Source organism: Apus apus, chromosome 3 (assembly GCF_020740795.1).
Source record: "Apus apus isolate bApuApu2 chromosome 3, bApuApu2.pri.cur, whole genome shotgun sequence".
NCBI classification, from domain to species: domain Eukaryota; kingdom Metazoa; phylum Chordata; class Aves; order Apodiformes; family Apodidae; genus Apus; species Apus apus.
In genome coordinates, this window is record NC_067284.1 from 70,797,812 (window position 1) to 70,825,602 (window position 27,791).

General features: G+C 38.6%; 1 protein-coding gene across 1 annotated transcript in view; it reads right to left on the reverse strand.

The window, feature by feature from the left end:
* Positions 1–4,422: 4,422 nt before the first annotated feature.
* The window catches only part of LOC127382340 (uncharacterized), a 242,122-nt gene continuing 218,753 nt past the window's right edge, over positions 4,423–27,791 (reverse strand). Inside the window, exon 12 of the mRNA XM_051613812.1 lies at positions 4,423–5,056. The gene's annotated coding sequence lies outside the window, so the exon portion shown is untranslated. The remainder of the gene's footprint in view (positions 5,057–27,791) is intronic.

Sequence of the window (27,791 nt, forward strand, 5' to 3'; positions counted from 1 at the left end):
AAAGACACCCTAGATGAACAGACAAAGTTAAAGCCCAGGTGATAAATAATCAGTGTGCTGGATTGATGCAACTAATTTCTCCCATTCTGCTAGGAGCAATGTTGAGGTTCAGGCCATGAACACTCAAGTGCACATTACCAAAGCACACAGTGGTCTGTGTGGTTCTCTTACAGCCACGCGCCCCTGAGACAGCTGCAGCATGAAACACGTAAGTGTACACATAAAGGTGGCGTGAGTCAGCCACCTTTCTTTTCCCAAAACTTTCCATGGGCCACTGAGTAAGAATTAATTTTACTGAATACTCACCCTTATTCCCTAAGTAGATTAAAAAAATTCAGAAGTTATAATTTATTTTATTATATTAGTACTAACCTGAAATACCGATCTTTAAATAATTCCATCTATAAGTCAATATAAGTTTAACAAAACAATTCACACAGCAAAAATGCTAAGCAATAACTTCACCAAATCTACTTCTTGTATATGGGTAAGTATTGGGTTTGTTGACTAAAATTTGTCCTGTGACTTAATAAATCTCCTCATGGAATTAGGTGCTGTTTGAGATCAGCAGTTGCAAAATCTATTCCTGTCTTGATATAAAATTATAGAAAGCAGAGCTGGAAAGGACTTTAAAAGGTCATCTGGTTTGTCCTCAAGGCAGAATCAATATTCGTGTCACTTGTGACAGATGTATGTTCTTAATGATGGTGACTTCAGCACCTCCCCAGGCTTTACTATGTTTATGTTTAGAAAGATTTTCCTAATAACTATTCTGACTCTCCCCTGGTGTAATTTAGCTTGTTATTTCTTATTATGTCTGCCATTTACAAAAAGGACACATTACTCCTTCTTTACAACAGTGGGATTTTTTTTTACATCTTAATTATTGCCCTGACCCTTCCATCTTCTTTTTTTTGTGCTTAATAACTCCAATTTTTCAAGTTCTCCTTGGCTACAGTGCTCCAAGCTGAGTCCTTACCAGTATAAAATACTAGAAGATTACTTCTGCAAGCTGCATTCTGGTTTTCATATGCACACTAGCTGGTCACTTAGCTTTTTAATAATTCATCAACTCATGTTCAATTTTATTCACTTTCATTCTCAGATCTTTTCCAGAGAACTGCTGTCTATTGTGTTATCCCATCCTGTATTTGTGCAATTGATTATTTCTGCCTAACACTTTGCATTTGTCCCTATTGAACTTAATCCTATTTTTTTCAGATGATCTCTCCAATTTGTTGAGATCATTTGGGATTGCAACTCTGCTTTCCACATGTTCAGAATCCCCTCATCTCTTGTCATATGCAAATTTACTCCCTATAATATTACTCTCTCATTCATGTCATTCATGAGATTATTTAAGAATATTTAACTCAGAACAAATCCCTGTAGAAACTTCTCAGTATATTTCAATTAAACAATAAAATTGGATTATTATTATCTGAGATTCACTTTTCATTCAGCTTTGCATTTGCTCTCAAAACAATGTTTTCTTAGCTTTCCAATATCCTTCAAGAGAGTGCCAAAACTTAAGTAACATAGGAGTATCTGTGGACCTGTTACTTCACCAGCGCAGGAAGTTAGTTTGCTTTGCTGTAGTTGGCTCTTGACAAGTTGTTAGTTATTTCACCTCTCCATGCTGTGTTCTAGTTGCTTGTGAATGTTAAGACATGCACTGCAGATTTTTTTTCTGAGAGATTCTGGTGATTTTTTCATTAAGTGTGAAACTGTCAATCAAGTACTAGCATACAATACCATGCAAATTAATTTTAGAACAAAAATCAAAAGGACTTTCAGATTCTTTTTCATCAAAACCATTATCTTTAAATATTCACTGTTAAAGTGGGCAGCATTTTTAAGAGATTTTGAGTAACTATAGAACCATGCATTGCACACATAAATGTTGTATCTCACTGATCAGCACAGACAGAAACATCCCCTGTGCTGATTTATGTTTCAGTGCTCCATTCAGTGGAATAAAGGCCCCTACATAGTACATGGATATCATGTGGTAGTGAATCAATTATGCTCATTTGGATCACACTCAAAGCACTTACAACTTATTGTTGACTCTTCAACCACCTGCTCTTGTCAAGGAGGTCTGGCACACAGTCTTTGAAGCATTCTTGATTTGCTTCAGTCATGCTCTGTTCTGATTATTAAAAAATTGTCATAATTTTCATTTTGATATCTTGTGAATAGCCAGCACTATCACTACATGTGCATAAATGCAATGGAAAAGGTGCAGGAGGTACACGGTCTCTTTAGAGGAATACGTTTCGTACATCAGTCAGATGACATAGACTGTCTAAACACACTTCTGTCAAATTAAAATCCAGCTAAAAATTAAGTGGCACGACATCCCTGACTGTATTTACTACTAAAATAGACTATCTACTTTTTATATAAAGTCATGTGGAAGATCACGAGGGATTCAGATGTAAGAATCCTATAGATTTACCCTTGAAAATAAAGATGTTGGATTATTAGACTTTATGCAAAATAAAATATAAATACACATTATACAAAACCAAACAACTCTGGCTTCAACTCTGTGCAAAACAATAAAAACTAAACCCCCACTAATCCTAACAGTCACTATAGTCACTCCGTGTCTAGGTGTTTGGTTTGTCTGCATTAACAGGGAAAAAAATACCCCATAAGAATAAACTGTTTGTAATGAGTCATGTGAGAATAAAAATCAATTTGCAGACTAGTTTTTCCAGGTATCAGTTCTATTTGATTGCTACTGAACTTTCCTGTTCATAGAAGACTTTGTGCAAAACTTACTGCTAGAAGAGCAACTTCACTTTTGAAAGCATGCTGAAAAAAGTTAGAAAGCAGAATTTCACAAGTTGTTTAGGGATTTTTTCTCAGGTAGTCTAATTTTAAATTGAGTTATTCCAGATTTACATCAAATAGTTCAAGTGAAAAGAATGATCTTTGCTTTCATACATAGCACACAAGGCCTTTGCTGGCTTTTCACTTCTGGTGTTATTTATGATGTCTCTGCAAGGAATTAGATACTTACGGGGTTCTCTCCTTGCAAATTTGTCTAGAGTTTCAATTGCTAGATTTCTTCCACCCAGTAAACTCATTCATTCAAGATTAAAAGTACTTTATGTAAAAATAATAAAACCTTTTCTTCCTGAATTTGCAGGAGCAGGAAAAGATATATTAAGAAAAAAAAAAAATTAGTAGGAGAAAATATAATTGAGGCTGGAGTCTGAGACCAAATATGTCCACCTGCAGAACTGTTTTATTGGACATGTATGATTTTTTTAATTCCATAAATGTGGAAAAGGAGACAGTAAATCTCTCAAACCACAATATAAAACTACTGAGGTTTTTAAGAAATGTTTGAGCTACATATGGCCATCAGGACTGTCAACTGTTCCATTCCAGAGAAGGAGGAGCTGTCCTGTCAGGAACAGTAATGGCACAAAAGGAAAATGATCTCAGGACATTTAACAGTCCTGAGGATAAAGGGGAAATGTCTTTTCTTGTAGCTATGATTAATCACGATTAATAAAGCTAAATTACAGTCTCTGTCAAATAAAATTTAGCAACTAGCTAAACTGGAAAATTGTAACCAGGTGATTTATTACCATCCTTTCACTGTTTTTATCCCATTGCTAACTGCCTCTAAAAGGATGAGATGCAATGGTCCAAAGATGCCATCCTACTGGACAATAATGGAAAAAGAATTGATGAATAAGAAAATTGCATACCTACTTCTTATTAAATGTCTACAGCTGTAGTGGAATAGGGCAACTGCTTGCTTCTCTCATCCCCATCCCACGCCCTTGTGGGCAGTTTCCTGAAATGGCACTTTTAGTTAATGGGAAAACCTATTATAGGACACAGAGAGAAACTATAAATGGTAACAAGGCTGAATTCTCCAGCTCTGGACCCTCATAACCTCTTGTCAATCTAGTCAACCTGAGGAAACGGTGATATGCGTATAATTATTTCTCAGTTCCTCCAAAGGAAGTGCTACATGGTATACTTTAAATAGAAGGAAAGAATATTATCTTTTTTGTATTTTCATTGTGCATTGTTAGGCCATTGCATTCCTGTGCTGCACCCTACTGTGACGAAGTGAAAGGTAGCATCTTCCTGATGAATTTTAAGTGGGCAGCAGTGTACAGTGCATGTGGTTGATGAAGTTCATCCCAGGATAGGTACCACTGGTTCCTCCTATATTTCAAATACTTGTAGCAAGAAACAATGAAGCAATCAGAAAAATATCAGAACTGCAAATAACTTTCCAAGAGACGGATGAAATATGGCTCTTTCCATTTATTTCAGCAGACTCTGGGAGAGGATCTAGGTGACATTATTAACTAACGATATTTCACATACGACTGTTTCTGATTAAAAAAATGATTAACAGGAGAAAATCTCAAAAGTTTCAGCAAGAGCAGAAAAGAAAGAACTATGGAAAAGAGGGCTACAACACACAGGTCATGACATGCACGTGGCCCATGTTGCATCAAAAGACATTGAAATTCACAATTTGCAGCCCTATCTCACATTCTTCCTTATTTCAGCAGATAGGAACCAAATAATATGCATTTTTAGTGTACCTCTATTGAAAGCTTTCAGCCATGGTAGAGCATTTTAAGCAGCTTTATTTTAAATGAAAGAAATATTAAATATATAGACAAATAGATTGTTAATGGAGGCCAGCATAGGCCCATATTAACTAAGATGCATATTCCAAATACAGTAAGCAGTCACAGGGTCAGGAACGGACCAAACTCAGGTCTTGTGTATTATATAGTATTTTTTTTTCCACTGAAGAAAGAGCTATGATTAGGTCATACAAGACTTGAACAACAACAAAACATGGTGCAACAAGGAGGCTACACTTTAGTTTCTTCAGATACCTTGAGATATTAAAATGTGGCTATGGTGAGGGCATGGCACGGTGTGTCAGAACGCTAGAAAAGCTTTGCTTCCCAGGCATCTACACAGTGGAAGGTGTTATCGTCTTCAGTGCGTACACAGTCTGTAAGCACAAAATGCTTTCCCCACTGTTCTATGAAGACATCTGCAAAAACAATACAAGGATGCTCAGGTCATGCAGTGCACACAGATGCCTGCGCTTTGCCTGCCTTCTAGTGAGGTGAACCAGGTCCTCTCCATGGTGAATCTCTGAGTCACGTCTAGAAACTTTTGTTCATTCTGGAAGATTATACCCTACTCTTAGCCAAACTTTTTAAAGCATCTTTAGTCCAGAGGGTGAATTGCAAATCTTGGAGGAATAATGTTTCTCTTAAGATTTGTGGTGCTTATAGGTAGAAAATAATGGAAAATGATCATTCCTCCTTTGCTCCTGTAAATTTATGTCTTCCTATAGAGACAGATGAGGTGGCAGCATATGGAATTAGAGAGTAAAATATTTTGTATGTGGCTTGTGCAGCCAGCTCCACTCTCAGGAAGCCAGAGCAGCTAATCTTGAAAGGAAAATGAGCACATCCTTCAAAACCCAATACCTGGCATACGATGTGCAGTATAAGCATCAGTCACTAGTTCCAGCCTTAATAAAGTAATCTAGAAAACAACTTTCTTTCCCATAGCCATTTTTTCTCTCAGTTTAATAGTTCTAACAAGTAGTGGGGACAAAATTTTGGGTTCATCATAGAATTGGAAGACAGGAATTTCTAAACTCTAAATATTAATCCTGGTAATTGACACTATATTTTTCTGTAAAGTACTTAGCCTCATTATGTCTTACAGTTCAACAAACATCACATACCTTATTCAAATAACAGAGACCCTGTGCTGAAGAGGTTGCCTGCAGGTAGTTATCATGTAAGCAATAGATGCATTATTGAAGCAATTATTTTTTGCACATCTATGCCAGAACAACAACCATTACGATAATTAGATTCTTTTGTTCTCCAAAAAGCTCTGAGGTATCCATCTCTCCAGTTGCTGGCCTTTAGTGAAGATGAGTTGGTATCTTTTAAAACTTTTATGGGCTACAAGCTGACTGTCAGGACAAATAGTTCCTTTTTCAGGTCAGAATCAAAACCTGTTGCACTAAATTATACTTGCTGTTGCCATGCCAACATGTTTTCTTTGTTCACACTTCATTTTGCACTCTGAATGGCATGCCTAATAAAAAAATCAAGACTTTCCATTTTAGCCATCTCAAATGTACATCTGGACTCCATCCCAGACTGCAGGTTCCTTTAGGAAATATTCTAACTCCAAGTTAAAAATACAGTTCTTTACCATTTAAAGGTGTCTAGGTATAATCTCCCAGGGGGAATGAATTTTAACACAAAGCACTTCTTTTGATAGAGAACTACTATTCAGATTTTCTGATATTACAGAATTTTGTAGATCAGCAAGGCAGAACATGAAGTTGTTTTCCACCATGCAGGGTGCCTCTGGAAATTTTAGGAAAAAAGTGTGATAAGAAACTTGCATCTAGCAAAGAATCTATAGACAAAGATGAGTTATGTAGAGAGTGTGGATGCCCTGAGGACACGTTGCTTTTATGGAAAAATGTCTGAAGTTTGCCTTGAGTGATTTTAAAAAGATTTAAAAAGTTATCCAGCTAATCTTCATCATGTCACCACAACAGCTTATAACAGTGTCTTAAAGCAGAAGCAGCCTTGGTTCTTCTGTTCTCAATATAGGAATATTGGTAAAGGGAGCAGGGCTGAGTCACAGAAATGTTCTCCCTGCTGCCTGGGGCATTGCAGTGGGCAGGGGAGGCACTTTGCTTTGTGCCTCATCAAGCTTTATCCCAAGCAAAGAAAACAAACAGCAGGTTTTGAAGACACTGTAAACTTTGCCCTCACAGCTGGAAGCAGAGTGAGGCAGCAGCAGCCAGCAATAAGGGACAGGCGAGAAGAAAACAAAAACTGATGGAGAGAGACAGCCACAGCATAAAGAGTTCATTCTGTGCCTCTATTGAGAAGTCTGAGAGTTCCCTACTGGGGGAAAAGAAACCATTAAAATGTTCATTAGAAAGAATATCACCTTGGGCATTTATTATTTATTGCAAGCCTTTATAAGCCATTACTCTTCAGATGTATTCCAATAAGTCCCCATGTACTCCCCGTCCTGCTCCAGCCTGTTAGCAGACCAAACATCCCGCAGCAAGTGCCAGTGCCGCAGTGCTGCTCTGTGGCAGCAGGACGTTGGGTTTACAAGTTTTCTTTCACATGCACGGCTAGGATTGATTTACAATCCGAGCTTTTGTAGCTGAATCCATGCAGTATTTAATTTTAGATTATCCAAAGGAAGAAAGTTACAACAATCAAAACACAAAACAAACCAAACCCTGAATGTACTCTACACCATTTCTTCAGCAGTGCCAGTGGTTTTAAGAAGGGTGGAAGAACATTGGAAGCACTGGTCATGCACACAGTACCCAGCCTACTGCTCCAGCTGCGTGTCTGTGTTAGCTTCTCAACCCTGTAACATGAAATCCTCTGCCTGGTTTTCCTCTAGTATTTTATCGTTTTGTTTTTATCTCCTCCAGAATTTTCCTGTAACAGAATTCTTCTTTCAACATTTGAAACACAGAGCAGGCTGAGACTATATAACCTACATATTAAGGTTACATATTCATACCTACACAGCATGAAAGGCAAACATAGAGGACAACCAGGAAACTTGGCATGTAGCTCTACTTTCTCATTTCTTGCTGGAATTAAATGCCAACTGACACCATACAAAAATTTCCTTTGGTATATTGATTTGTGGTTTGTTTTTATGACAGACTCCCAGCCAGATGTTCTCCCCATATCCACCCGGATCCTACTGTAGGGCACATGGCCTGCTGGAACATGACCTCTCTGAATATCCAGCACACACCATCCTCCCCTGCTCACAGGCACATCACTGAGATGTCCTAGATCACAGAGTCACAGAATCATTCTGGTTTAAAAAGACCTCTAAGATTATCGAGTCCAACAGTTAACCTAACTATACTAAGTTCACTGCTAAACCATGTCCTTAAACACCACATCTGCATGTCTTTTAAACACCTCTAGGAATGGTGGTTCAACCACCTGTCTGGGAAGCCTGTTCCAGTGCTGGATAACCCTTTCAGTTAAGAAGTTTCTCCTAATACCCAATCTAAACCTCTCCTGGTGCAGCTTGAGGCCATCTCTTCTTGTTCTATCTATGTAACTTGGGAGAAGAGACCGTCCCCCAACTGGCTACAACCTCCTTGAAGGTAGTTGTAGGGAGTGGTAAGGTCTCCTCTCAAGCTCCTTTTCTCCAGACTAGACAATCCCAGTTCCCTCAGCAGCTCCTCATAAGACTTGTTCTCTGGACCCTTCACCAGCTTCATTGCCCTTCTATAGGCTCACTCCAGCACTTAATGTTGGTTCTATGGTTAGGTTTAAGTCCAGGGTTGTATCCATGATGAATCTATATAATCACAGATCTGCTACAAGGCTACAGCTAATTCTGCCATTAGCTACTGCAGAGTCCCTTAGACAGCAAATGCTGCCGGAGTGCACAAGAAAAATGTAACACTACCAGCCCGTGAACCAGAACACAAAACCTTTAGAAATTTCTCATTCCTATTTATTATGTCACCCTGCAATTGTAGAAGTATTCCTACTAGTTAGTGCTCATTTGCTTGAGAACTCAGAGTCAAGATAACACAGAGGCAAAAAATAACTTTAGATTCTCTAAGCAAGGACTACAGAACTTTCAAAATACTTTTAAATTGGTCATATCATTACACTTGACATGATCACTTCCAGAAAGTTAGGTTTAATCATTTACTAGACTCGACAAACCTGCTGGGCATCAACAGATGACGGCATCTCTACAGACATTTGAAGGGCTGTGAACTGCGTAACAAAATTAAGTCCATAATGAGCCTGAAGCACTAAAGCATTTCCCACAAAATTCCTATGCATTTGATATCTAGAACTTCCTAAACTACGGATTAGAGACTAAATACACAAGAGACAATAGTTCACATAAATCAAATCTCCTCTACTGATCTAATTCTATTGCTTTCCCAGAAGCCGTTCTACACTCAGGAATTCTTGCATTTATGGGAATGAGAAGTAGGCTGCCCAAACACATCATGTACACTTAATGATGCACAATGAACAAGCAATAAACAAAATGTTAAACCCCTCTTTCATTCTTGGCTAGTAAACAGAGAGTTAAACATGGCAATTATTCTTTTTAAAAGTTGTTCTCAGTTCCTGATTTTACAATGTCATTTCTTGACATTGTTAACATCAAGGAAATATTGATATGGTAAGATATGCTTTCATGTGTTCATTCACTTACAATGTTAGTACAGGGAATAAAGAAAAGATGTGCCAAAGTATGGAACAATGAGACGTATCAATAGTAAGAAGCTGGTATGTTTGTTCTTCCTTTACCTATATGCTATGTGGTCAATTCTGGAGACACTTTGACTCAGTGTGCTTCCATCAGAAAATGGAGAGGTGTGCAACTATACCCTTTTACTCAGTGTGTCTTGCAATTGGGCATGTTTAGTCTTAACTGTCAACTTGACAAAATTTATTATTTTCCTTGAAACAAGAACTGTTTCTGCAAAATATAATTTTACTTGATTTTCTTTCACAGCACTGGACATGAGCACAATGTCCTAGGCACACATACAAAAAGGATTGCAACTACCTGGCAACATAGCATCAATTAGGAGAAAGGAGTAAAATTTATTTTCACTTTCATTATGGAATTGTGCTGTTAAGCTTTAGTTTGCAGGGGGTAGGATAAGTTGGTTCTTTTTGCCTTTTTCTTGTAGAAAGAATTACTCTAAATATGGTTTTCTAGCTTCCTTTTTAATGAATGTGTACTTTATAAAAGACAGAAAATCTATATTTTCACATTCAAAATGCATGAAGATTTAGTCTGGGTTAAGAATTTTTAAAAATATCAAACTTGAGGGGCTGGAAAGAAAAAGAATACTCTCCGTTATTTAATCTTCATCATCTGACAGGATAAAATTCCTTTAAGCGACCTAAATTCTGGTGATCTGTACCCTCCACATGCATAGGTGCTGTCAGTCAGCCAAGCACAGTTAGGGTGTAAGAATTACCCTTGATGTATGTTAACTGATCTATGTGTTTAAGAAGCAAGGATAAGGATATGATATACATTTCTGGTACATGGAAACCAGAGTCAATGTAATATAATACAGTAATGAGTAAAATCAAAGATTTTCTGTTTGGAGTGTGATTCTGCAAGTTACTATATATAACTTGTCCACTGTTACAAACTGGCTTTCCAGCTGCTTTCCCATGTTTGTTAAAAAAAGGCTTGACTGCACAAAGGTCTTCTTACTCTCTGGTAAGGATAAGCATCAGGAGCACAAGCCTTGTGAATATCTAAAGTCAAGGTGACGTGCAAAATCCGCAGAAAAGGGAAAACCAAAATGTGTCCATGCTTTTGGCAATTTGTATAGCTACAGTTCTTCTCTGTATTAAAGACAGCATATTTTTTGATATATGGAAGAGGGGAGAGGAGGCAAGAGGGAGAAGAAGTAGTAGTATTAACCAAAATGGGTAAAGCAGACCTTCAAGGAGAGGGACTTCATCATAGGTCATTGTGACCCACATTAAAAATCTTGGTCAATACTGAACAAGTGGGCTTACAAGTTTGCCACATTGAATGTATACTTGGATGAACAGATAGGATTAATTTATTGCAGTTTATAATTGTTCTACTTTTCTGGATACACAAAAGTAATATGAATGCACAACTGCAACAATCCAATGGCATTTCCAGATTTAATGATTTGTAAAATATGAGTTACATAGTATATATCCAAAATTTCTGTGTGTCACAGGCCTCTCTGGCTAGAGACAGCTGTCTTCTGTTTTTTCCATAGATTTCTTCTGTTACACCTCCTGAAGTTACATGAAAGAATTTAATATTCTCACTTCCTCCTAGGTAAATCACTCTTGTGTTTTTCCTCCAGGAGTTTATTGTCTTTTTCTGTATTGTGTTTAGATTGAGGTCAATGGTTCTGGTCTCCGTTTCCTCCCCAGCTACCCCAGCATCACAGCTTCTCTTCCAGGCAGGAAAACCCAAGTGACGGTCAGCGGCAAAGTGAAGGTCAGAGATTTCCTTGGCTGGCCTTCGACACCCTCCCACATCAGCCTGAGTCAGCAGCACTCCTTGCAGATCAGATCTGCCTGGTGTCTCAAGGGCACTCAAAGGAATAAAACTTCATGACTGCTATCTCCTTCATGAGAAAGCTCATTATTTCTAATCCAGTTCTGAAGCCTAGCGGAAGGTTCCTCACAAAGCATTAAGCAGTTTTCTCTTACATCTGGTTCACATCCTCACCCAGGTTTCTGTAAAACTACTGAAGTAGGCCTAAACAGAAATTTACATCAATACACCTTTAGTCGAATGTCTATTTAGATAGCAAGTAAGTAGACTTTTATGCACTTCAGTAAGTTTTTCTCTTTAATGTTATGTCTTAAAAACATCTGAGGCAATCCACATTTGGCACCACTTCCTGTAATCAAAATATGTCGTTCTTATACACCATTTTTATTTAACACTCCCTCCTTACCATACACATACAATATGGTACTGGAAGTGAGAAGATTTATTTTACAACTGTAAATCTAAACTTCCAAAACTGATAATTGATTCTCATTTCTGATTATCCAACACAAGCCAGTTTACAGCCTTGAAAAAGTGGGTGTTCAATATTCTCTGATATCCTGCAGTTACTGGAATTAACAGTACTTAAGTTTTGACCAACAGAGCTTTCTTAGTCCAAAGTCTATCTTGAAGCAGTTGTTTGATTGACAACCAAGTAAAAATATGAGATGTAAAATTTCTCATATATAACGGCAACACTGGCTGACAAGATGAGTAAAATGCAGTGAAGGGTACAAGAGGCAGATAATTCTTGTACAGAGTTGATAGATGGAGAATGCAAAGGTCTTCTTGCACCTTTTTTTTTTTTTTCAGGAATTTCCTTCTTTGCTAGCACAAGTTCTGCTGAGATGGACAAGAACATCTTCACTTCAAAGCACCACTTTTTATTTACAGCAATGTGATCTAGTCTGGAGCAGACAGACAGCTGCATGGCCAAGGCATTACCTGAGGACACCGGACATCTGCCTTCCTTGGGTCAATGCTGCTTGCATCTTCATCTCATACGGTGATGTTATGCTCACTTCTGCTGCGGGGCCCAACTCCTGGAGCAGGCTGTCCACTCTCAGCCCAGGTAGCAACTCCTGTGTGATCATGAAGTCCTTATATGCATGGCAATGGGATTCCCAGCAGCCAGAGGCCTCAGTCAATCAAACTGCTGAAGGAAACTCCAAAAAGAGAATTGTGTCTGGAATCCTTCATTTCTCTATGCCACTAAGCCTCTTTAAACTCACTTCTGATGGTAAGAACTACTCATTAACCCTTCCTGTATTCAGGGACCCCACATATCCTCTAGGGTGACGACGACTAGGTAAAGATCACTGTTTTAAGCAGCCAGTATTAATATCACCGTTCACCTTAAGCTGCAGCACAGAGGACAGAAGACTTCTGCAGAAAACAGGCAACCAGGACCCTACACCCACAGCACCCTTAGGATCCTAAATCTACATATCCCTTGCTCAGCAAAAAAAGTACTTTCACATAAACCTCAGTTACTCTTATCTCAGGTGAAGTATACTGCTTTGAAAACTGACATACAGGAACTCTGACGTACAGCTCGGTGTTTCACCACCAGCGCTATCCACACTCCTGAATGAAAGCAGCCATAGCTGCTTCACTTCTGTGCTTAAACCACCACTATCACAGTGAGCAGACCTACTGAATCTGACTCTTCAGCAGATGTAATATCAGGGAAGCCTGATGCCTTCATCACGCCAGGACACTCAGTCAGGCCAAAACGGTATTAGTCCTGAATAAAGACAGTGCTACTTAAGGACTTTATCTGTAAAACTGTCTCTCAGATCTTTCAGAGACCACAGTGACTGAAGATGGTTTGTAAACTCTCAATCTGAGCTGAAATTTAGGCATCTGAGCCTCATTGAAGGGTCTTGAGTCCTCCTGTTGACCAGTACAGAGGGGTCTGTTTATGGCCAAGAGCTCCACATATATTTGTAGATTGAACATCGTCAACTGCCTTTTTTTTGTTAAAGTGGTGGAGCAGCCCCAAAACAGTTTTAGTCTGGGTCAGCTAAAATTTGGGAGAGTGCCGGGTTACAGCTAATTCTTAGCCACAGCTCAGGAGTTAGTACAGGCCAAAGACTGCTCCCAAAAGTCAATATCAGTTTTACAAGTGTAGGATAGTTCAATAGCATGGACAAAGGTCTTTCCAGTTCCAAAGACATTCAGAGCTAAATTCGCTCAGAGGGTAGTGAGAGCCAGACACAGAAACCCTTTCATGTCTCAGCAATTATGTTCCACAGTCCAAGAGAGTGAAGCAAAAAGAAGGAAGTATATATGATTACACAAAGGTTTGTCCAATGTCGGGAACTTTCTGTTCTTGGAGACACAAAAAATACAACATCTGCTAACAACAAGACACACCATATTCTTACGTTATAGAGTTGCACTTGTAAAATGGAAACACAGGCTCACAGCTGATAAACAGCCAGAGGGAGCATTCACCAGGCTGACTATAAATATGTGCTCAGATAGCTCAGGGACTCTGAGGGTTGAAATCATGAGATACTCTATATGTCAATGTGGTTATTTAAATACCTCCTCTTCCACCAGGAGTTCAGCCATTATTCAAAGAGAGGAAGCATATTCATTCGTGAGTGTTCCAGACATAGGGCAGTTATCAAAAGCTTTCTGCACAAATGAAGCAAACATGGTTTCCCACAGGGAGACTGAACAACAGGTTCTGTCACAGCCTCATAATTGACTGTACCTGAATGAAGGGAGGCTGGAAGGTAGCTGGGTTCAGGGACAGCAGCATCACTCCCTCTTGAGGGCTACTTACATGGGTTTAAAACTTTATACAATTGCAATAGATAACAGCTGACAGCATGAAAACAATTAGATTAACATACAAACAGTTGAGGCTATAATGCCATTAAAATGGACATTCAAGGAAACTGTAGCCATTTATACAGCTGTTTTGGAAAGTCTTTCTTTGGCAGAACATGCTGGATTGTCATACTAAATGCCTGTGCTTCCCATGCTGGTTTCCTGAGGAAGGGTTTGTGGATGGACTTGTTTATTTATTACATTTTTTTAACCCCTCTTAGCTGTAGCTGTGGATTGCCCAGCCTTGTGAAAGCAGTCATTAGTTGCCTTGTTTGGCCAGGAGAAATCTGTAAAGAAACCAGCTTTGTCCAGAGGGTTCCTGGAATTTTCTCCCAACCTTGTGTAAGAGATTAATAAAATCATATTTAATTTTATGTAAGATTTGTTACAAGGCCACAGATGTTTCATGAGAACAAAGAGCAAAAGAACTGAATTATGGTAGCTGTTCTGAAGTAAATCATACCAGATGAAGTTCAGATGGGATTTGCTAAGGTGATCATCTCTTCAACTGGTGTTAGACCACAAGGATCAAATCCCTTCATCTTAAATGAGAACCGAAGGAAATCAGCATTGCCTACATACACATACCCTGAGGCTATTTTGAAGGCAAGCTCCTTGGCTGTGCCAGCCTAAAGCTCCAATAAACTCCCACAAAAACAATGGACAATCGCAGCACTTATGACCCTGTGTCCCTCAAGATTTGACCTTTTCTTTCTCTGGGAAACAGAAACCAAACTGTTCTTACATGTTTTTAAAACAAACACTCCATTGCAAATGCCTCCCCCTTTGGAGGAAGCCATACAGAGCAAACACCTAATGGATTTTAGTCACGTTATTTAATACGCTGTTAGAAGTGGAACAGATGCTACAGCAAAAGGTGCATTACGAAGCCAGCATAACAGTATAAAACATAGTAAAATACTACCTCTTCAGAAGACATTTATGCACTTGGAACTGAACACATGAAGCTTAACAAAATACTACCGTACGTGGAGTGCAAGTCCTATTTATAGATGTTGTGTCCCTGACAACAGTATCCATAATTTTCTGAACTGAAGTCTGCATTTCTGTTGTGATTTTCAGCCACATCCATAATGCAAACAGTTGGTCACCCACACTGATTGCTGCAAGCAGCATGACCACCTGAACACTGTTGTTCTGATCACTGATTATGGATTCTCCTGTATTATGACATACTAACTGGGTGAGAGCAACCCAAAGTGCTATTTCTAGTTTCAGCTGGCTAGAAGACTCGCCCATTCTGGACAACCACCCATTATGACTAAATCACAACCCCTCCTCATGCTTCAGGATTTCTCTAGCTATGACAAAGGTGCAAAGAAGCTTTCAGTTGGCTAGAGAAGCACCTCCTGCATGTCCACCTTCTCAAGAAACCAGAATGACAAGATGACATCAGCCCAAGGCTGCTTACTGTGGTATGCTCACACACTACCTGATACCAGATTCAATTTAAGATCCTGTTCTTCAGCACAGATCAAGGACTGTGCCTTGTATATCTCATGTACTACCTTACTTGACAGCTTACCATGACCTAGCATGACAGCTGTGGTCATCAGTAATCACTGCCAAAAGGGAGGATCATAGGAGTGAGTGGAAAGGAAATCAGACATTCCTGGCAGCTGGCCCACAGCTCTGAAGCTTCCTTTCACCAAACATCACACTGAAAACAGATCTCCACTTGCTGAAAAGAAAAGTATGGGCTTCCACTTTTCAATCACTTTTCCTTAGTGCAGCATACAAATGGTTTCCTTTCCCCAAAGAGAAAAGGAGAAAAGAGAAAAGGAAAAGAGAAAAAACACATGTGTTCACCTAGGGAAGTGAAAACAAAGGGCCAGAGAAGGCTGCTTCTCCCTGGTTCATTACTGTCATTTTTCTTAGCAGCAGTAGATTAGGCAGGCAGGGAATGATGGCCCTTGGAAAACAAAACAGAGAAGTGTTTACCATATAAACAGAGAGTTACATAACACAGAAAAGTTTTAACTTGTTTTTTCATGAGCACACGACACAGGAAAGGATATATTACAGCAGAATTTGGTATGTACTTTACTGCTAAAATTTCACAAATTCAGTAATTACCTACAATAGAGTTCCCCTTAAGGGCTCAGCAGAGCTGTCTATACCTCCAAGGACAATGAAACTTGCTTTTTTTTTTTCCTCATAAATAACCCATTTGAACCTGAAAGAATTCTATGGTGTTTAGTCCTATAAACACTTCTCTTAGAAATGTGGAAGAGGTTCTGCTTGTTTGGCTAGGATTGCATCTTTTTTAGGACAGATGGATGAGAAAGTAAAAAGGAGGAACAACCACAGACAGGGATTGTGAAATAATACTGTCTACAAACCCATTGATTTGAAAAAAAAATAAGTAAGATTTTGTGACTATGTACACCGCTGTAAAACCCCAAAATCTGAGAATTTCCCTGGCTTCTTGACCTGCCAATAATTTCAGAACAGTATTGTGAAATCCTCCAGCTATTCACTCCAGCTGAGCCTGGTTAATTAGAATTCCTCAGCACTTAGACCTATTTCCTTAACAGCAAATGATACAAATAATCACTTCAGGAGACTGCGGAATACCTAATATGGGGTCTTTTTTTTTTTTTTTAAATAACAAAGATTATTTTAAAACCAAAAGGCAACAGCAATAGCAACAGCATCCCGACAGATTTTTGTCAAACCAAACATGATCAAAACCGTCCTGAAGTTTCTGGGGTTGCACACACTGGTGGTTTAAAACCCTCTCTCTAACCCCATCGCCACGACTCTTTCAAGTGAACAAACATGCAAAGACATTTCAAGTACTATGGCAATGTTGACTCGGAGCATTGTTAACTCCTACCAAAAGGCTGTGGGAAGCACAGTAAAATGATAGAAGGTTTCGTTTATTAATCTGTGATGAAAACCAGGCTTCTGTTGATGGAGAGGGCAGGGGGAAGGGTAAAGATAGGCTTGTCTGTTTAATGCTTGGCCCAGATATATTGTTTTTCTAAAAAGCAAGCAGCTGAGCACATTGCTTCTGGCTGTGTCTTTCTGTAGGTTGCCAGTTGCCAGCATTCACAAAGCACAAGTTATGTAATGCTCTCCTATCAGGAATCCAAGTTCAAAAACATTTCATGAAGTCCCATGCTGTTCTTGCCGGAGTAATTGCTGCTGATAATGAAAAGTCTGTATCACCCTGATTCAGCTTGTCTCGGCCCTCTCCAATGGCAGCACTTCTGTGCTTTCCCTCAATCTCTTCTCCCTCCCTCCATGACAACAATCTCTGCTCATTTCTTAAGGACACTATTCTCTTCCCTAAACCCTTTCACTGGCTTTTGCCAGAAGAAAAGAAAAATAAAGGACACATGTAGTTTTGCCCCTCCTGTGCCTCTGAAAAAGGCTGGTTTTCCTTACTTATCATTTGGAAAATCCTAATTCCTTTGGTAAGTGCAAAAGAAACACTGTATTTATGATTACAAATATATTCAGCACATTGCAGTATGGACAGAATAGCTTTTCTGAGCGAATTTTGAGAGTAATGACCTAAATTTCAGAGCAATCTCCCTCCCAGAAATGTGCTTTACTACTGATGGAATAATTTAAAGCACTTTCCAGGAAAATTCTGCAACTTTTCACAGAAATAATTACTGGATGACTTGTTGAGTGAGGAATTCAATTTTCAGTCACTCTGCCACTTTGATATCATTAAAATCAATCAGGCACATAGATAAGAGCATGTAATTATTTCTGGTATCTAAATTAGAGTGCATAAAGAGGAAATCATCAGGACAGATCTCTTTTTCAATTTGTATTCAGTGTTTTTATGCAAGTACACGAATGTGTAAATATTAGTCAATTCATTTCAGCATGTCAACAACAACAATCTTCTTTCTTGGTAAAATTTACATAGAAGAAATCAAAGCTAAAAAAATAAAATGGCAGTAAGAATCAGAATTAGTATAAAATGCCCTTATTGAATATCTCATAAAGATACAAGCTTAAACTCTAAATACTGTTAAACTGTGTTTCTTTATAATTCTGTTTCCAGCGTAGTTGTGAATATAGTTAACAAACAGCTCATTCTTTGAAGAAGAGTGAAATTTGATTCATATCATTGTGTCTAAGTAAATAGGAAATTAAGGCCAAAGTGGTTTTGGGGGGTTTGATCCATGACAGTCTGTCAAAAGATTCCCATTTCTTTCAGCAGACTTTAACACAGATGCTTGAAGCAACAATATCTGGGAAAGATATGTGTAATGTTAAAGTAATGGTTTACAAGATACTGGAAAAGTGTACTGATAGAAACCTTCAAAGCATGACTAGATAGATTGACAGATAAAATATCCGTATGTAAATCTCAGTGCATTTCATCATGTGTGTTGAAATAAAGCAGATGAAAGATGAAGAATATAAAAGTATATCTAAAATAGCAACGGGAAGTTTTATTATTCTTTCATATACAATTAAATTTTAAATAAATTTATATTTTTTTCTTCAAGTAATCTTAAATTTCTGAGACTTTTTTTATGTGTTCCTCCTAGGTTTTTTTTATAGTTGAAAGTGATGATTTCTAAAAAGAAGAGAATAGAAAGTTGTCAAGCACCGTTTATCTTTAATCTAGCCTTCAATTCTTAGACAAAACTCACAAGGACTTCTGCTCTATTAATCTGTGGTCTGACAAGGCTCAAGCCACATACATGGAGGAAAAAAACACCCTTTGTTTCAATAAGACAAATACTTAAAAATTACTACCATTAAATATAGAAAGATACACGTTAATCGAGATTCTTTTCAATTTATTTTAGCAACTCCAAACATTAGTTGATTCTTGCAGTAAAGCTGAGAGAGATTAATTTCTACGTCTCTGAGGCACAGGAATGTTGACCAACTTCCCAAGTCAATTTACTAGCAAGTGCTGCAGGTTCAAGTTCCTAGCTGTAAGAAATACCTTAAAAATGTAACAAAACACAAGAACTGCCTACAATCACTCAGACCTCAAATCCTACAACGACTTCAAAAACCTCATGAATCCTACTTTCCTAGGTTCTTAGCAAAATCCAGACACCACTGCTTAACTAACCATAGGACACAAGGCTAGGCAAGGCTTGCTTCAGTTTTTATGACTATAAAATAGGGCTAAGAGTACCAACCTCTTCTTAAAATATTTTGAATTCTTTCAGATCAAAACAGCATGGAGATTTACTGATGTTGGACATATGCCTGCAGAAATCAAACATAGTTCACAGATTTAAACATGGTTCATGGACTATGTCATCCCAAGCTAGAATTCTTAGAAAAATGAAAAAAAAAGCATGGCAAGTGTCAGCTTGCTGCTTCATGCATTGTGAATGAAAGATGTAAAAGCAGCAGCTGCATAAGCAGAGAATAAGAATTCTAATTTGTATGGCTCACAGTCATTGAATATCACAACATAAGCAAAATAAAATATTTATTGTTACAAGAGTTTGCATAATTTGGTTTATTTTCTCTCTCCAGCATATTAAACTTCAAAATCTTAACGACTCATTATGTTGCACATGCTTTGTAAAATAATGCCAATTGCCTATGAACCTACACAAAAAAGCAATTTGCTAAAGATTTTGTTGGCTTTGCAAGGCAAAAGGAAACACACAAACACAGTTAAAACACATGCTGGAAAGCACCAACAAATTCTTCAAGTCATAAATACCAGTTCTGGAGTACGTTTTGAACAAACTGTTGATTAGCTGCAAGAGTTACAATGCAATGTTAGTTAATACTTGAAAACTTGCCTGGTATCCTTGAATGAGCCTGAATTTAAAAACAAGGCACATAATAATGTACCTGGGCCTAGTAGTGTTGACACTACTATCAAACAGAAGTAACTTCAGTATTTATCTAGAGTGAGAAAAGAATGACACCACCCACACTTTGAATACATTGATATGAAAAACAGAAATTAACAAATGTAGATGATAACATGTTCGGTCATATAAACCACAGTAAAAAAAAAAAAAAAAAGTTCTGAAATTAACCCTTTGCAGTAAACCACTACTCTGACTGGTACCCCCAATTTCAGCAACAGTCAGAAAGTCAAAATAATTACTGAAGAGAATTTTAGTATTTAATTTTCAAAACATGACTAGAACTCCTCAACTTTAGCAAGACTCTGGACACTGTCTCCCACAACATCCTTGTGAATAAGCTCAGGAAGTGTGAGTTAGAAGAACAGACAGTGAGATGGATCAAGAACTGCTAAACAATAGAGCCCAGAGGGTTGTGATCAATGGTGCAGAGTCCAGTTGAAGACCTGTGACTAGTGGTATTCCCCAGGGGTCAGTACTGGGCCCAATCTTATTCAACATCTTCATCAATGACCTGGATCAGAGGACAGAGTGTATCCTCAGCAAGCCTGAGGTTTGGCTGCTACACCTGAAGGCTGTGCAGCCATTCAGCAAGAGCTAGGCAGGCTGGAGAGCTGGGCAAAGAGGAACCTAATGAGGTTCAACAAGAATAAGTGTAGAGTCCTGCCCCTGGGGAGAAAAAACATCATGCACCAACAGAGATTAGGGATTGACCTGCTAGAAAGCAGCCCCATGGAAAAAGACCTTGGGGTCCTGGTGGACAACAAGTTATCCATGTGACAGCAGTGTGCCCTCATGGCCAAGCAAGTCAATGGTATCTTGGGATGTATTAACAACAGTGTGGCCAGCAGGTCAAGGGAGGTTCTCCCCCCCCTGTTCTCTGCCCTTGTAAGACCACATCTGGAGTATTGTGTCCAGTTCTGGGATCTCCAGTTCAAGAGGGATAGGAGTATACTGGGAAGAGTCCAACAGGGAGCTACGAGGATAGGTAAGGGTCTGGAACATATGTCATATGAGAAAAGGCTAAGAGACCTGGGGCTGTTTAGTCTTGAGAAGACTAAGAGGGGACTTTATTAATGTCTACAAATATCTGAAGGGTGGATGTCAAGAATGGGCCAATCTCTTTTCAGTGGTGCCCTGTGATGGGATGAGGGGAAACTGCACCAACTGCAACACAGGAAGTTCCACTTCAACATGAGGAAAAAATTCTTTACTGTGAGGGTGACTGAGAACTGGAACAGGCTGTCCAGAGATGTTGTGGAGTCTCCTTCTCTGGAGACTTTCAAGACCTGTTTGGACGCATTCCTGTGTGATCTGCCCTAGGTGTTCCTGCTGTAGCAGGGAAGTTGGACTTCAGATGACCTTCAGAGGTCCCTTTCAACCCCTATGATTCTATGATTCAGGAAAGCTATGTGACTGATGGAAAGCACTATAGTGAGAATAGCTATTTCCACCATTTTGCTCCACTCAGGTTCACAGCACGATCCAGTTAAGGTTCACCACAAGGATTGTCATCAGAAGGCAACATGGCAAACTCTCATCCCCTTGTAAAGCTTCAGTCCTGCTTTCTGAAACAGATGATTTTCACTAGAATTGCTTGTTTTGAGCTGAAGCTTCTGCACATGAAGAAAGTAGAAATACAAATCTACAAGTATTGTGACTTGTTTTCCATTCCAAGTTAATCACATTAATTTTGTGCAGCTAGTCAATGAATTATAATGTACTGTTGTGATTGTACTTATATCAAAGAGAGAAGCCTTATTTTTCATTCAGGACCACACTTCACTAAATCCCTCTATATTTCTCAGAAATATGTGCCAAAAAGCATTTCAGTGGGGTATGTCAGTTCCTCCCTCTTTGAATCTCACTCCATTTTAGAGTTTATGAAGGTGCTTGAAGCAGTAGAGTTGACAGTTGTTTGAACGCTATGGTTGTCTTTGTTGGCAAGATTCATCCCATCTGCTTTTACCTGTGTAACAGCTGGGTACCTCCTCTAGACCTTATCTAGGTTTCCTGCACACTATTCAACAGAGAAAATTAGGGACTACTAAAGAGCAATCGTGTCATCCTAATTTTAGGTTGTTTATGTAGTTTTGATGAATCACTCTCTGAACACAAAGCAAAAAAAGAAAACTACTCATGTGCCTCTAAAGCCAAATTTAGACCGTTACATGTAAGGGAAACGCATTTTACCTCTACTGATTGGCATCCACTTTGGATCAGCCTATCTTAAACTTACACCATGGATTTTCCCAACCTACATTGAGAAAACCCACACTAAATCTCCACCCATTAATAAGAAACAATTTATGGATGCCAGTGACTTCTATTAAAAAACATTAATCATAGCAGTCCCTACGCATAGTGATTACATTGTTTATAGCATCTCAAATAAAGGAAAATCTACAGTCTCTGAAATAAACACCGAAGAAGTGCAATATTAGAGTTTATAAGATTCCAAGTAGTTAATAATAAACAGGACAAAACCAACATGTCCTTATGCTGGCAGAGTGCCTCATGAATCATGTACCTACTGTGACCAAATATTTGTTGGAGGGGTTCATCGGGGTTTTTTGATGTGTCATTCCACATTCTGAGAAGAGAAGATGAGCAATGAAATAATAAATGGTTTGGATTATAGTAACAGCAATTTTTTTAACCTTTGGATGCATCTGCTCCAAGACCTTCAAGTAGTACTTTTGCCTAGTGACAGTCCCGTCACAGAGCCATCCAAAAAATAAGAGAATGAATTCAAAGCAGAATAATTATTCATTCCAATAAACTAGCAATTTAAGTTAATTATGTAGGAGCTGTCAAAAACACAGCAATCTCAGCACATGACAGAGAATTTTATGGCTAGTATCAGCCTCACTAGTTGTCCTCCTAGATAATCTAATGATCTTGTGATCAGCACAGGAAGGGCACAAGCCCTGTCAAATGAAAGACTTGAGACAACAATCTGACTGTTGGCCAAAATCTCCCCCTTCCCCTACCTCCCATAACATTCAAAATATTTGAACTCTCTACAACAAGGGTTTGTGATCTCAGAAAGACCTGGCATAAATGAAGCAGCTATCTCATATGCTGGATGCACCAGATCTCCTGAATATTTCCCATCCATTCCACGCTACTATTGGCAACAAAATGCTATAGAAGACAGGTGACATTTTAACTTAAAATTATTATTAAAACGGTAAATTATTTTTTAATACTTAATATAGCATATATTTAAAATACTTAATGAAAATAATAAAACAGAATAATAACTTTTAACACAATTATGCTGTAAATATTGTCACAACTTGCTCTGAAAAGGTTGGAAGTGCTGTAATAAAACAATCAGTAGCCAAAGAACGTTTTGACTTAAAACCCTGTCTGAAGCAGCATGATTTAAATCTCTTACCCAGGTATTTTGGGTAAACCCTCACTGAAGCCACGGAGGGACAAAGAGACTCAAATTAGCTAGGTATTACAGTACAGTATCCTTCCTAAAGGATGTGAGAGAAGTAGAAACTTAGGCTTTTGACAGATATTTCTGAACAAAAAAGGGGCATGACCACTAGAAGACTACACAAACAGTTGAATCCATCTGGAAGACAACATCCTCACAATCAGATGAAAAAACTCAAGGAATGAAGAACAAAGGACACATAGGAGTGATTGCAGACAGCCAATTATACAACAGCTTGCAACACAGCTGCAAAGATCAATACAACTTTGTGTTGCACGAACATATGCATCTTGTGATAGTGCAGCCTGGACATTTTAACAGTCCAATTTTATATAGTTCCCATATGATCCTACATGGAATACTATAGTTCATTGAGCATCAGATTACCAGAACCGTATGATGAAAAGTAGGAAAATTTCTGAGCTAAGCAATGCTTTGTAATAGATTATTATTTCATTTTCTATATAAACACTTTTATAGAATCTCTAAGAGCTCTCAGAGAAAGGACTGTAAACAGCAGGCCGATGGTATTTGCAGTGTAAACACCAAGAATGGAGGGAACCAATTATAACTGTAGACACAGAGAAGTAATGCATCTATTGAGAAAAAAATATCTCTTGAACAAAATGTATGCATGAAAACTCATTAGCAGAATACAAGACTAGATCACTTTAATAGGCCATTTTAAAAACACACTTTTCAGATTTTACCCTGTGCTAGAATTTTCTAACTATTGATTGGCATGAAGTGAAACTGAAAGAAATTAAGGGCACTCAAAAACACATTAAAGACTCATGAAGAACCTGTCTATATGTTTCTGTATGGACTGCTTTGAAACTCTGCTTGCCAGAAGAGTGCATCTCCTGGCAGGAGGTGCAGGACCCCAGAACAAAGCTGCATTAACCAGATATTCTGTAGTTGCTTCAGGCAAATAGGAAACTTCCCAGCTTTGTATTATTATCAATTTTTTTTTGCACAGCTTTAATTCCATTTTTTTTTCATTTTTTACACCTTGTGAGTAAGAATTTCTTCAAGGTCTCTTTTTTTCCCTGTCCTATATGGACACAGACTGAAGAAACAGTAAACCCCACAGAGATGTTGGAAGCAGGGACTGCAAATCAGCCACACAGTCCCAGCCTTCAGCACATCAGCTGGCTAACTGTACCTGAAGAATCAACTTATCCAGTGCAGAGATTTATAGACTCTGTTATAGTTTAACTGTTGGCATAGAAAAGTACATTGCATTATCCACTTCATCTTCTGCAAAGACATGAATTACCTCTTGTCCATCTACACAGCTCCACTGTTTGCAGCAATTACTGCTTGCCTGCAGACTTCTCTAATCACTGAGCAGAGAGAAAAGAATTCTTCTAATTGCTGAGTGGTTTTAGTTTCCCAAAATAGCTGACCTTCTTCCTTTTTGAAGAAAAAACTTTCCCCTGCCTCTCTGCCGTCGTCCCCACCCCCTTCCTGCTGGCAGGAACGAGAAGAGAACTGTGTTTGTTTTCACGGTAAATGGGAGGCTGGGGCAGTGACAAGGCTGATCTCACATTTTGCAGCTGTAATATTTGATTTCTTTACAACTGCACATACAGAGAACTCAGAAACTAAAATAGTCCAGGAGGAGTAATATGGGTAAAAATCTTACATGAAAAACCTCACAGTTGGGAAAAAAAAAAAAAAAAAAAAAGATGTTTGAGTGGCAACGCCATGGTTCTTGACATGAAAGTAAATACTCCAGTGAAGTAACAAGAGTTATTTGGGCCAAAACTGCTGAACACTTCAGCTGAGCCCCTACATCCACATGTCAGATTTTCAAGTGTTGAAGGTCCAGGACTTCACAGTGAAACTAGACAAAGCTAAGCATTTTTACGGTACGTGAAACTGCCCCTACAGGACTCAGGAAAATAACCTCAAGGCCCGCTTAGAAAAAAAGAGATAAAACAAACTATAATTAAAAACTTTCCTTATCTCCCACTAACAGAGACAACCATGAATCAGTCACCTTGACAATGCTGATTTGCTGCTTTGAAGTTTGTGTAATTTTAACATACAGAATTCTTGTCCTCAGCTTTAGATTAACAATACTGATATTAAGTATTAAACTGATCACTTTCAGACATTAGAGGGTTTTTTCTTACCTAAGTTTTCTTTTTTTTTTTTTTTTTGAAATGTAGAATTAGAATGACAGAAATAAACTTCAACAGGAATTTGAACTAGATAGGCAGGATTTTCAAAAGTGAACAGTTAAAATTTTTAAGTAATGGTTTGAAGGACCTTAACAAATGTCTGATCTTCTTCTAGAGAAACTCAAAAATTCTCCAAATGGAAGAGCTAAAGTTTGAGGAGGAAATGGGTTAAATATATATAATTACTAGAAAGCTTTTGACAGAATTGTCCAACATGTTCAGATAACAGACATCCATGGGTAAAAAGCTGATGTGATACTCCCAGTCCTGGCATTAACTTCATTACCTTTGCAGTCGTTATTACCAATATGTTCATGGCAGGAGGATTATTTTATTTATTTTTATTTTATTTTAATGGAAATGCTTCCCTCATGTACACACTTTCTCACTGAGATTCACCAAGTAGCACATGCTTTGTGAAGACTGTGAAATCCTTTCTTTTGCTCTCAGCCCAGCAGCTGGGAGCCTAGCTATCCCAGGGCCCCAGAAAGCTGAGCCCAAGCCTGCAGACTCACTGACTCAGACCTGGAAGCCCAAAGACCTCCTGGTTCTCAGAGAGGCTCTTGGGTCCTTAACTATGGCAGCTCCCAAGCAGACTGCTGCAAGGGAGACTGTGTTGCAGACAATTAAAAGGGTTTCCTTAAAAAGAGTCACATTTCCTCAGTAAGCCTTTTTTGCCTCTATTGGCAGATCAAAGCTGACACTGTGGTACACTTTGTTTCATCCTGTTCAGCTTTCTAACAGAACATGTTTTGTGGGGGAAGGCTCTGGACAGCTCTAGTTATCCATATATTCTTACCTTAGAAACAACTTTTCATTTTTATTTCAAGACCAGTGACACAGAAGAGATTGTTTATGAACAGCCTTATAACTAGTGTGGTGAGCCCTACACTTACTCTGCAAGTTGTCAGGCAAACCTGAGTTTTGTCCTTACTTCCTAGAGACTCTCTGGACAGAGTTGGTGTGTGGTCCAACACCCACCAATAGGAAGGTTCAGGTGGCAGATATTAAGAGCTAGACCACCTGCTGTGGACCTAGTGACCTGGGTATTTCCAGCCCTGGCATTAACTTCTCTGGAGCCTTTATTCACCAAGTACTTCAAGTTAGCAGGAACTATTCTACCATTCCCTGGCATAGACGCTTGCAAATGAAATTACATTAGGAAGCACTCATATGTCTTTCCAATCTTAGAAACCTTACTTTAATTTGAGTTTTGGAAAAGACTTGGGAAGTACTAATTACTCCAGCTGGTTCATTCCAGGACAAGCACAGAGAGAAGAAAAGCAAGGCTCTTTGCCTCTTTTTGCAAAAGAACAAAGCATACCCAAAGCAGAAGTGAAGAGAAGCAGAAGTACACACTAAAATGCCCTTGAATGTGCCTTAGGAAGATGTTACAGTGCACTTCTTGCTCTGTCTCAACCAGCCGCATTCCAAAACCATAAAACAGAGCAACATGGGTTGACTCCAAATTAGGCCAGTTGGAGGTAGCTTCTCCATAACTGCAAGCTAATTGGGAACTGATGTTATACAGCCATATTCACTCTGACTCTGTGCCCTCTTTAAGACAAACCATACAAGACCATTGCCAAAGGTGCCACTCCTCCACTCCCTGCCAGCAGTGATTGGTTTTGGGCAGCATAGCTCTCAATTAATTCTTTGCACTTCTAGAAGAGAAACATGGAGACAACCTAGGATGAACCTTGTGCCTCAGGTGTTGACCAAACACATCATTTCCACAGTTTGCTCAGAGACCCTCAGAACTGCCATGTCTGAACTGGAGGACTTTTTTGCCTACAGAGACATGCCAGCCTTGCATTTGTTTCCAGACTAATTCCAGTTGTGCTCTTGATAGTTTTTCACAGTCTAACAGACAGCTGGATGAATTGTAGCTAACAGACAGTGCTTATGTGCACCACATAATGCTGCATATTAAAAAGTTATATGACTTAATATTACTCTGTAGAAAATTCTTCTCCTGCACAATATTAATATCAAATGACTTCTACACTAAGTTCCTACTTGTAGATTTTCCAGCATGATTCAGTAAATTTTTTACTCAGCCCTAAAACACTGCTGTCCTTCTAAGTATGCATTTGGCTATCTCTGTGGATGTTCATGGTTTATAATGCTCAATTAAAATTTATTGAACTGCAGAGTTCAACATCCTATAGTTATTTTAGAGAGTGCTATTCTAAATATGGCTTTTCAAGAAGATAATAAAAAGGAAAATAATCCATTTATTTTGCTCACACTCCAGTTATCCCAGTTGGGTTGTATCTGAGAATACTAAGGATTTCTAATGTAAGAGGTTTCATAGCT